The 11,975-nt window shown below is 43.8% G+C and overlaps 1 protein-coding gene across 1 annotated transcript in view; it reads right to left on the reverse strand.

Annotated features, from left to right (window-relative positions):
- LOC126094798 (cytochrome P450 6a2-like) overlaps positions 1–4,822 on the reverse strand; it is a 230,274-nt gene extending 225,452 nt beyond the window's left edge. Inside the window, exon 1 of the mRNA XM_049909364.1 lies at positions 4,759–4,822. The gene's annotated coding sequence lies outside the window, so the exon portion shown is untranslated. The remainder of the gene's footprint in view (positions 1–4,758) is intronic.
- Positions 4,823–11,975: the final 7,153 nt, after the last annotated feature.

Below are 11,975 nucleotides of genomic sequence, written 5' to 3' on the forward strand. Positions count from 1 at the left end.
AAATTGCTGGCCGAAGTGGCCGTGCGGTTAAAGGCGCTGCAGTCTGGAACCGCAAGACCGCTACGGTCGCATGTTCGAATCCTGCCTCGGGCATGGATGTTTGTGATGTCCTTAGGTTAGTTAGGTTTAACTAGTTCTAAGTTCTAGAGGACTAATGACCTCAGCAGTTGAGTCCCATAGTGCTCAGAGCCATTTGAACACATGTAAAATTGCCTGGGTTCTGCAGACATGGACCAATATTTGGCGAATACTGAGAGTGTTTTAAACGCCTAACGTTTGGAACTCCTGATAAGTAGTAACATTACTCCCCCCCCCCCCCCCTGCCTGCTCGGACCCTGCTCAAGCAGCGGCCACCTGTCCCATCGCAGGATGGATGGGCGAGATCAGTCGCCAGCCTCCAGATTGGCCCTCCGCTTCGAGCGACGAAAACGCTTTACACCCGCCACTCATCCTCATGTAATCCGTAAAATTACAGGCCCTTATCACTAAAGTCGAGTTGCAGAAGGGTGTTGGAACATATACTGTATTTGAACATAATGAAGTACCTAGAAGAAAACGATTTACTGATACGTAGACAGCATGGATTCAGAAAATATCGTTCTTGCGAAACACAACAAGCTCTTTATACTCATGAAGTAATCAGTTTTATCGACAGGTGGTGTCAAATTGATTCCATATTTTTAGATTTCCAGAAGGCTTTCGACACCGTTCCTCACACGGATCTTCTAACCATGCCTATGGAATATCGCCTCAGTTGTGCCACTGGATTCGTGATTTCCTGTCAGAAAGGTCACAGTTCGTAGTAATAGACTGACAGTCATCGAGTAAAACAGAAATACTATCCGTCGTTCCCCAAGGAAGTGTTATAGGCCCTCTGTTGTTCCTGATCTACACTCCTGGAAATGGAAAAAGAACACATTGACACCGGTGTGTCAGACCCACCAGACTTGCTCCGGACACTGCGAGAGGGCTGTACAAGCAATGATCACACGCACGGCACAGCGGACACGCCAGGAACCGCAGTGTTGGGCGTCGAATGGCGCTAGCTGCGCAGCATTTGTGCACCGCCGCCGTCAGTGTCAGCCAGTTTGCCGTGGCATACGGAGCTCCATCGCAGTCTTTAACACTGGTAGCATGCCGCGACAGCGTGGACGTGAACCGTATGTGCAGTTGACGGACTTTGAGCGAGGGCGTATAGTGGGCATGCGGGAGGCCGGGTGGACGTACCGCCGAATTGCTCAACACGTGGGGCGTGAGGTCTCCACAGTACATCGATGTTGTCGCCAGTGGTCGGCGGAAGGTGCACGTGCCCGTCGACCTGGGACCGGACCGCAGCGACGCACGGATGCACGCCAAGACCGTAGGATCCTACGCAGTGCCGTAGGGGACCGCACCGCCACTTCCCAGCAAATTAGGGACACTGTTGCTCCTGAGGTATCGGCGAGGACCATTCGCAACCGTCTCCATGAAGCTGGGCTACGGTCCCGCACACCGTTAGGCCGTCTTCCGCTCACGCCCCAACATCGTGCAGCCCGCCTCCAGTGGTGTCGCGACAGGCGTGAATGGAGGGACGAATGGAGACGTGTCGTCTTCAGCGATGAGAGTCGCTTCTGCCTTGGTGCCAAAGATGGTCGTATGCGTGTTTGGCGCCGTGCAGGTGAGCGCCACAATCAGGACTGCATACGACTGAGGCACACAGGGCCAACACCCGGCATCATGGTGTGGGGAGCGATCTCCTACATTGGCCGTACACCACTGGTGATAGTCGAGGGGACACTGAATAGTGCACGATACATCCAAACCGTCATCGATCCCATCGTTCTACCATTCCTAGACCGGCAAGGGAACTTGCTGTTCCAGCAGGACAATGCACGTCCGCATGTATCCCGTGCCACCCAACGTGCTCTAGAAGGTGTAAGTCAACTACCCTGGCCAGCAAGATCTCCGGATCTGTCCCCCATTGAGCATGTTAGGGACTGGATGAAGCGTCGTCTCACGCGGTCTGCACGTCCAGCACGAACGCTGGTCCAACTGAGGAGCCAGGTGGAAATGGCATGGCAAGCCGTTCCACAGGACTACATCCAGCATCTCTACGATCGTCTCCATGGGAGAATAGCAGCCTGCATTGCTGCGAAAGGTGGATATACACTGTACTAGTGCCGACATTGTGCATGCTCTGTTGCCTGTGTCTATGTGCCTGTGGTTCTGTCAGTGTGATCATGTGATGTATCTGACCCCAGGAATGTGTCAATAAAGTTTCCCCTTCCTGGGACAATGAATTCACGGTGTTCTTATTTCAATTTCCAGGAGTGTATATTAACGATATAGGAGGCAACCTCAGTAGCCGTCTTAGATTGCTTGCATATGATTTACCGCCATGTAAAGTCATCAGGTGACCAAAACGAATTGCAAAATAATTTGGATAAGATAGCTGTGTGGTGCGAAAAGTGACAATTCACCCTGAAGAAAGAAAAGTGAGAGGTTATTCACATGAGAACCAAAAGAAACCCGCTAAATTTCGATTACGCGATAAGTCACACAAATCTGAAGGCTGTAAATTCAACTAAATACTTAGGGATTACAATTACAAATAACCATAAATTGGAACGATCACATAGATAATATTGTGGGTAGAGCCAACCAAAGACTGCGATTCATTGGCAGAAAACTTAGAAGGTGCCACAAGTCTACTAAAGAGACTGCTTACACCACGCCTGTTCGCCCTGTTCTGGAGTACTGCTGTGCGGTGTGGGAGCCGCATCAGGTGGGAATGACGGATGACATCGAAAAAATACACAGAAGGGCAGCTCGTTTTGTATTATCGCGAGGTGGGGGAGATAGTGGCACAGACATGATACGTGAACTGGAGTGGCAGTCTTTAAAACAAAGGCGTTTTTCGTTACGACGGGATCTTCTCATAATATTTCAATCACCAATTTTCTCCTCCGATTTCGAAAACATGCTGTTGGCACCCACCTACATAGGGAGAAATGATCAGCACGATAAAATAAGTGAAGGGCTTGCACAGAAAAAATTAAGTGCTGGTTGTTCCCGCGCGCCGTACGAGAGTGGAACGGTAGAGAGACAGCTTGAAGGTGGTTCATTGTACCCTCTGCTAGGCACTTTATTGTGAATAGCAGAGTAGTCACGTAGATGTATATGTCTGAGGGCGAATACACCGTGTCGGGTACACTGGGAGGTGCCACGCCGGCCGCTGTGGCCGAGCGGTTGTGGGCGCTTCAGTCCGGAACCGTGCGACTGCTACTGTCGCAGGTTCCAATCCTGCCTCGGGCATGGATGTGTGTGATGCCCTTAGGTTGGTTAGGTTTAAGTAATTCTAAGTTCTACGGGACTGATAACCTCCGACGTTAAGTCCCAGAGTGCTCAAAGGCATTTGAACCATTTTTGGAGGTGCCACGACAGCTGAACCCGTGGAAACAAGCGACAACGGAGGTGTCTCGTGTAACGCTCCATATTCTTCACCACTGCCACAGCCAGAAGCAGCAGCCTGAAGACGACTGCCCGTAGCCAAAAATGCGGCCATCTGCTCTTGAGTTGGTAACAGTATGCACACATCCTACTCATGCCAGTATTATTAACTTAAGAACTAACTATAAAAGCACATTCAGAAACCGAGATAAGTAACTTTCTGAACTGATGTGTGACCAATTGAGGCTGACTACTTACGATCTCTGAAGCTGGTAGTTCTGCATAAATGAAAACTGCACTATGGACAGCCTGACAGCTTGTTAAATGCTGAAAAAACACTGTTTAACAGGTATACTTCCAAGAAAACAGAGAAGAAGCTAAATACGTTACTTACTCTTTCCTGGTATGTACCAGATGGCAACTGGAGTCCACATACTTCAAGAGCTATGAACTATTCTTCATTTTCGTACTGTGAAACAAATCTCTTCTACTGTAAGCTCTTTGCTCTCCATATTTACAAAGGTGGTAGCATGGACTAAAGTAAGAGAAGAAAGTTCAGTAGACATTGGCTCTTAAAGGACGTGAATGAGAGCACTTGTTCATCTTAGCTATTGTGAAACACATCTCTGTTAATGAGCAAGTGATCATAGGTATGAATTTTAGACGACACATTTACTGCACACTGTTTTCTTGTTTGGGTCAATACTACATCCTCGCGAATTATGGGAAGCAAAGGGCTTGTAGTACAAGAAATTTGTTTCATCGTATCGAAGATGAGGAAGTGCTCGTAGGTCTGAAAGTATGCATTTTAGAGGCCGCAGTTACTTCACTTTTTGCGTAAACTGATCGTTCCAGTCATATCGTGATATGCTGACCATTCCTCCTGAGACACAATGTGTACTGTTAAAAGTGATGGACGTATAATACTGTTTTGAGGTACGCGAGAAGTTATTTTCATGTCTGAAGAATTCTCTCTCATCAGAATTACATGCTGCGCTCTGTTCGCTGGAAACTCTTGAATCTCACAACATAGTTGGTCTGATATTCCATACGCTCGTCTTTTGTTCATTAGGCTCTAGTGTGTATTACCTACAATCGTTCTGTCCCGGGCTCCATTCACAAACTGAACAGAAAAGAGGCATGGGAAAATGGTGCGGGTAGCAGAAGTACAGCCTCGCCACACACTGTAATGTGAATACCAGAATATAGGTGTAGATTAACGCCAACGCGTCTACATCGCCACAGTACACAGCTAGCGGGTAGATGAAGGTCAACATCCTTTCTTCAAACCAACACAAGAGCGAATTTTGTGAGTGAAAGTGACTTTACCTGAACTGAGAACTGCTTTGCTGCCACGGCGCTCCCTCCGCTGTGTAAGGAAACAATGCGCCTCCAACTGTTCGTAAACAAGTGTAAACAACGCTTCTTGCGGCTGTACTTTGGCCACCGGAGGCACGTATGTTGATAAGGCGTTATGCAGGCTCAGTTCAGAGCTCTACCAGCAGATAACACGCAGTTGATTGCTGTGCACAAAGGGCATGTCTTAAGATGCGTTCGAGACACGTGCTTCGCTAAGCACAAAAATTCTCACCGAAGACCAAGTCTACTGGCCAGATGAAGCGCAGTTCGAAGAACTGTTGGCGGCATATAAATCACATTCAGATTCTACGAAATTTATAGGCCGTGTATTAGTTCCCTGACATCGCAAAAGTGACGGAACCTCATTAAAAATCAGCATTTCCCATTGCACGAGTGACTTTTGTTTACCTCTAGACAAAACGGGATTCAAACTACAGCAGCGACTATTTATCGTCTTGCAGTACATTGGACGCCCCGGAATATTTTGAAGGAAACATACACGAGCTTAGTAGTGAGTTGGCTCACGTTTGGAAAGCAAACGGCAATGATTCTGCGTGGCATGCATTGGACAAGTCGTTAGCAGGTATCCGGAAGTACGTCGCACTAGATGTCTACGATCAGGTCAGGCAATTCCCATAAACTTTACGCACGAGGTTCGGGGACGCGGAATTGGTGCCGGACAGCGTCACGTAAAAGTTGTGTCAGGTTCCAATGAGCTGAATCTGATGGTGGATATATGAGCGTTAGTCCATTATTAAGCATCTCGACCTTAACACTAGCCTCGCCTTATGAAACGCACAGCAATGCTGGTGGAAAATGCCGCCACCTTCTGGGAAGACTTCGAGTGTTAATGGATACAGGTGGTCCGCAACAATGGTCACGTAGTTCACATCGGTCATGGCACTTGTTATTACCACCACAATTCCCATGGGATCTCAATTGAATGTTATCCGTAGCGTAAGGAAACAGGCCCGTAGTAGCTCATTTCATGTTGTTTCAATTATTATGTTTCCCTATTTTGTCTCTAAAGTCTCGCAGGCAGAGTTTTCGTGTTGACTGGTTGAGCAGTGGTTACGAAATTTTGAGTAAGATTGCGTTGGAGTGGCTTTCATTATTCTACTTCACTACCAGCATCCACTTCTACAACTACATAGATACTCCGCAAGCCACCGTGTGGGACATGGCATAGCGTACCCTGTACGACTACCAGTTATTCCCTTCTCTGTTCCACTCTCAAACAGAGAGAAGGAAAAACAACTGCCTATGAGCCTCTGTAAGAGCCCTAACCTCTACCTTTAATGCGACCTGCTGCGGACCCCGAACACTCGAAGAGTACTCAACAATGGGTTGCACTAGTATCCTATATGCGGACTCCTTTACAGATGAACGACAATTTCTCAGAATTGTCCCAGTAAGCTGAAGTAAAGCATTCGCCTTCCCCACTACAGTCCTTATATGCCCATTCCATTTCATATCGCTTTTCAGCGACACATTTAGATATTTAATCGACATGACTGTGTCAAACAGCACACCAGTAATACTTTATTCGAACGTTACAGGATTCTTTTCCCTACGGATCTCCATTAACTTATATTTTTCTACATTTAGAGCTAGCTGCCATTCATCACACCAATTATAAAATTTGCCTAAGTCGTCTTGTAGAATCCTACTGTCAATCAGCGACGACACCTTCCCATACACCACAGCATCATCACCAAACAGCCGTAGACTGCAGCTTGCGCTATCCGCCTGACCATTTATGTGTAGATAAAGGAATAGCTGTCCTATCTTACTTTCCTCGGGCACTCGTGTCAATATCCTCGTTGCTCCCTTTCTCTACCATCTCCTGAATAGTTTTCCAAAGGGCGCAAGGGTCGTTGAAAGATTTTTAGCGTGCCGGTGGTACGCAGAGACATACATTTCGCAGCGGAGGTTGCACAAACCGTCATTCTGTCCCCACCATAGGTATACTGTAGCGTACCTTGCTCTCCAGTCAGAGTTTCCCATAATTCATGAAATGGAAGTTTTCCGCATCATGCAAATATATAGTTAGGCACCGTCAAGTCACCATTGTTTGGATTCTGAGTCACAATGGGTCTTGTTGTTGAACTGTTAATCGCATTCGTTCCTAGAAACGTACGTAGGAACAAACTTGTATGTTCTTGGTAAGGCTTAATCGATAAATCCAGCTAAGGAACTAATTCGTTTATTTCAGTTACACAGTCGACAAAAATTTATTTCAAGCTTCGAAAGTATTTCAGTAAAATTCGTATGTAAAAAGTGAATGTGTAAGTCTGCTATGTGTTTCTTCAAGATACGACCAAGTATTTTAAATACATCCATTACATTGGATTTACAAATTTCCTCTGAACTCCCTAAACAAAACACATCCTTTAGCGAACTATAAAGCGAGCACAGTAATGGATTTGGTCATGGTTTTCTGACTCTGAGTTGATTCGTGATCCGTGAATGGTAGCAACTTGTGCTTTTGTCCATACCTTGTTAAGTCGAGGAGGACCCTCACGTGTTCATCAAATCTATCACCTTCAGTAATTTTTCTATGACGTTTTCGTGTGTGTTATGTCGAGTTTGTTATGGTTTCATAGTTATTTCTTCGGTGCATTGGACAGGTTCATTACGTGGGCATGCGGAAAAGTGCTCTCAGCTGCTTACAACACCAATAGAGGTAAGCTGAATTCAAAACCAAAGAGGACTGTGCGTTGAACGAACATTTACATTTATAGAGAATTGCTGCTCATCATCTAGTTTTGGAATTTAATTAATGGTATGATGATCCCTTTGTGTGGGTGGGTATATATGTACAATCAAATCAAAACTTTGTTAGTAGTGAATAACTGCCTTCAGTACTGCAGTTCATTGTCACTAAAAGGGAGTGTTACGCGAGAAACCGGTAAGGAAACGGAGAGTAAAATTTTCTGAGTTCGAACAGCGGCCGTTAATCAATAACTTGGAAGTATCAACAGTAGCCATCATTGAAGCGTCAACGCTTCAGCAATTTCAACACTCTCTATCGAGACTGGAAGCGATCTCAGCAGCAAATGATTAGAAGACGCAGCCCAGCAAGGGTTTCACTGAGCAGTCAAGACACTAACAAATTTTTAAGCAAATGTAGCGGAACTGAAGAGCGTCGGTGACCGCGGAAGAGCAGAACCTATCCTCTCATTACGAATGACATCGTAGTGTGGAGTCTGTCCTCCATGACGTAAATATTCCACCCCACTAGCATATATCACTTGGGCATGCGACCGAACCGCTGAATCTTTCCATCAGTAAATGGGGTATGTTCTCCACTGACTCGGTTGTTTTAACCCCCTCCACTGACGGAATGACCCACTTCCCAATTCCGTATGTATAAAACCAATACGAACTTGTAGCTGTCACGCCTTTGCGCTTACTGCTAGGTATTTTAACTGTAAATAGCTCAGTCCCAATGGTAAGAGGCAGTAGTGAATTCACGTAGTTAATATTTGAATCCAGCAAAGCTGCCACAAGCTCAGCTCACTTTTACTCCACTCCTACCCTCGCCATTGCACCACATTAACTAGGTGCTACGTGAACCTTGCTAAATTCACTTGCGTATACATTTTTGACCGTTACTCGCCAGTATTTACCTAATGAATAGTACACTCCTAACCGGACTATTTCCCTAAGAGCTGTGATGATTGAACGGGTTCGATCCACGGCCTACAGTGCCCTACAGTTCACACGGTAACACTGCCTACCTGACCCACTTAACTTGGTAGTGAGCTTATGTATGCAATCACCACTGCTAGCAGCAGTGGATAATCCTATCAGCACGACGAGAGCAGCAGACTTACCGTCGAATCCTCATGAAAATACTTATAACTACGGTCGCCAGCTCTGAAGGAGCAAAAGAATAAATCAATTTTTGGGCTCCTTTCAAAGTGAAATGGCTTGAGTTTAATTTAAACTTAATTCTGAATATTACTATTTCTGATCATTCTAGATGATTCTACAAAGCAAATACTCTCTCAATTTCTGTGAGTTGGCTTGGTAATTACTACCAAGACACGTTATGCAACTTCGGTTAACAAAATTCTATCCTTCAACTTATTTAATGATTTTGGATATTACTCTTTGGACCATTGATACAGAATTAGTTAAGTGACTTTACTTGAAAGGTTGCTCAGAAAAATTTAAGTAACTGTAAATAGGCGACTCATTCTGGTGTGCCCATTGCTCTTTTCAACATTCTTATACGCTAAAGTATTCTACAACCAAAAGAATTGTAAATGAAAGAGGCGATGGTGGCCTCAGTCCGATTTCACTATACTATGTTTGAGGTTACTACACATTACAATGAACAACATGCGTTGTAATTTTACTCATTACTATATTCTGTCCTCTGCACTTGCATAAAAGAAAACTGGTATTCTCCTTTTACATGTATACAAAGTTCGACTTAACAATTGCAAGCAGTCTTGCCTTGGGTAGACGTGTTGGTGCTGGTGGTGAGATTCATGTGGCTAACGCAGTTCTTCACGCCTCATGCCCTTAATGGCGGCTGTAACTACGAGCTGTAGCACTCGTATAAGCTACTGCACGTCCGCCATAAAATCTGGGCACAGGAACTCTTACAATCAGCCCCAGTGGCATAGAGGCGGCTTCAACAACCATTCGTCGCGTTTTACTCCAAAAAGGCGACGATATTCGCCTCTTCGCTGTTGCACAATCACTTTTGCGTGAACACAGTTACGCACGTCCGATCACGTCAACACTCCCCAGGCCATTCCATTGTTCACTCCCTGTGTCTCCAGCTACCCCTAGCTACGCTCGTATCACCAAGGGTGGGGGCGTTCCCCTACCACCTTTTTACCGAAATCATTTAGTATTTAAGAATATTTATATTTACTACCCTGGAGTTCATACCAGTCATAATAATTTACTACTAGCGCTTTACTACATTAAATTATACAGTAATAACTTATAATTACCAAGAAAAAGAATACATTTGACTCTGAGAGCTTAGTGCATTGTCTGAAAGCGCTAATTCCCAGTTTCGCCAATAGATGGCATCAGGGTGCACTCCCTGGCAGTCTCACACAAGCGCGCCCGTTTCCGACGCGCGGGCTCCAAATTACTGTCAGCCCACCATCATTTCAGTTCCGTTACACATGCCCCACTTCTTATTGAAGTATCTTACAGTGATAATTCCATAAGAAGTCTCTCCTATAATGAATCTGAAATGTTCGATAAGCTTTTTACCAAGGGTTTTCCCTTTCTTACTGATACACCTCGATACTTATATTACATATTTAAAATTAAACACCAATTCTTTCTCTCTTTTCTGCTAAACATTACATAAATGATTTACATATATTCTTTCCAATTTTCTTACTTCTAAACACAGTACACTTTAAACATCATTTTTTTTACATAGTTTTAAATACACTTCTTTTATCTCAGGCAAGTAAAACACACGTTATGCGCCTATTACTTTGTAGCCCGTCCTTTTCACTTTACCTCCTCACTTTTCTACCTCTTCCACAACACTTATTTACACATCTATTAAGGCTTTCTTAGAAGCTCAGTCTTTCCCAGTCCGTTTAGTCTCTACTTAAACTAGAATTTCTTTAGAATACTGCAATATATTTTAGTGAGCATTTACCTTTCACATAGAACAAAAGAAACACAACTAATTACATATTGGTTTACTTTAATATTTATTTATATATTTATTTTCAATCTGGTAGAATTCGTGGTTCATACCTTTTGAGATCCACTATGTTTCTTACTCCCAGGCGTTTGCCTGTTAATGGGTACTCTAAATAATAAGCATTCACATTGGGTATGGACACTATTTTAAATGGTCCATTATATATATATTTAAATTTGCTGATCTCGTTATTAATTTCACTTGACTTTTCATGTGTTTTTACAAGAACGAAATCACCTATTTTGAATTTGGGATTCCTTACTTTTTCGTCGTGACGACGAATTCTCGCATCTGCTTGTTTTCTCATCTTGTCTTTTACTAAGTTCTTTTTACTATCATAATCTAATTCAACTCTATTTGGAAATTCTAGTAGGTCTTCTACTAGACTTTTACTTCTTGTCTTTTTCAGGATTTCTTCTGGAGTAAATCCAGTGCTCTCGTTTGTTAATGAATTCATGATTTCTTCGAATTCACTCACATACACGCCCCACTTCTTGTGGTTACTATGGCAGTACGTCCTAAATAACCGACCTATCTCACACATATATCTTTCTGCTGGATTGCTTGATGGGTGATAAGCTGAGATATGTACCACTTCTACCTGTTTCTCAGTTATCCCATCCTTCCACATTTTTGAGCAAAACTGAACACCATTATCTGATAGTATTCTCTTTGGCTTCCCTACTTTCACAAAATAATCACACACCATTTTATCATACACAGCTCTGGCAGTAGCTTTTCTCAATGGATAAAGCTTTATATACTTTGAGAAAAGTTCAACTGCTACAAATATGTACACAAAACCCCCCATGGTTTTCGGTAATGGTCCAAAGATATCTACTGCTACTATTTCTAATACTTCATCAGGTTTTATTGATTGCATGGGCCCTTGATTAGTTGTATTTGTTACTTTCGCCTTTTGGCATAGATCACAAGATCTTATCCTCTGTGCTACCCTTCGTGCCATGTTGTTAAAGGTAATGCATTCATCTAACTTATCGGTACACTTCCGTGCACCACAATGGCCATATGCCAAGTGAACATAATCTATCAGCACTTCAGTGTGTTGTTCCGGCCAACATACTCTCCACTTCCCTGGATTATTTAATGTTTGAAGATACAGTACACCTTTATGTATTTTATATGAAGCCCTTATGTTAGTTGTGTCCGGATTGTCAAACTTGACCTTTACCGACTTGAGTGCATCATCATCACTTTGACATCTTCGCATATTCCGACATATTTCCCTAATTTTTTCTCTTCCTTCCGCTTTTTTGAAGTAATTCACCTCAAAAACATCTTCCCTATTCTTTACACTTTCTAGTGTCTCACCTCCTTCCGGTAATCTCGACAAAGCATCCGGTACTGCATGTTCTTTCCCTTTAACATACTTGATCTCTATATCAAATTGTTGTAAAAACAGCGCCCATCTGGTCAACCTGTTATGTAACAATCTGCAGTCCTTCAAAAACATTAAAACTTTGTGGTC

The sequence above is a fragment of the Schistocerca cancellata genome, chromosome 8 (genome assembly GCF_023864275.1).
Source record: "Schistocerca cancellata isolate TAMUIC-IGC-003103 chromosome 8, iqSchCanc2.1, whole genome shotgun sequence".
In the NCBI taxonomy this organism is placed as follows: domain Eukaryota; kingdom Metazoa; phylum Arthropoda; class Insecta; order Orthoptera; family Acrididae; genus Schistocerca; species Schistocerca cancellata.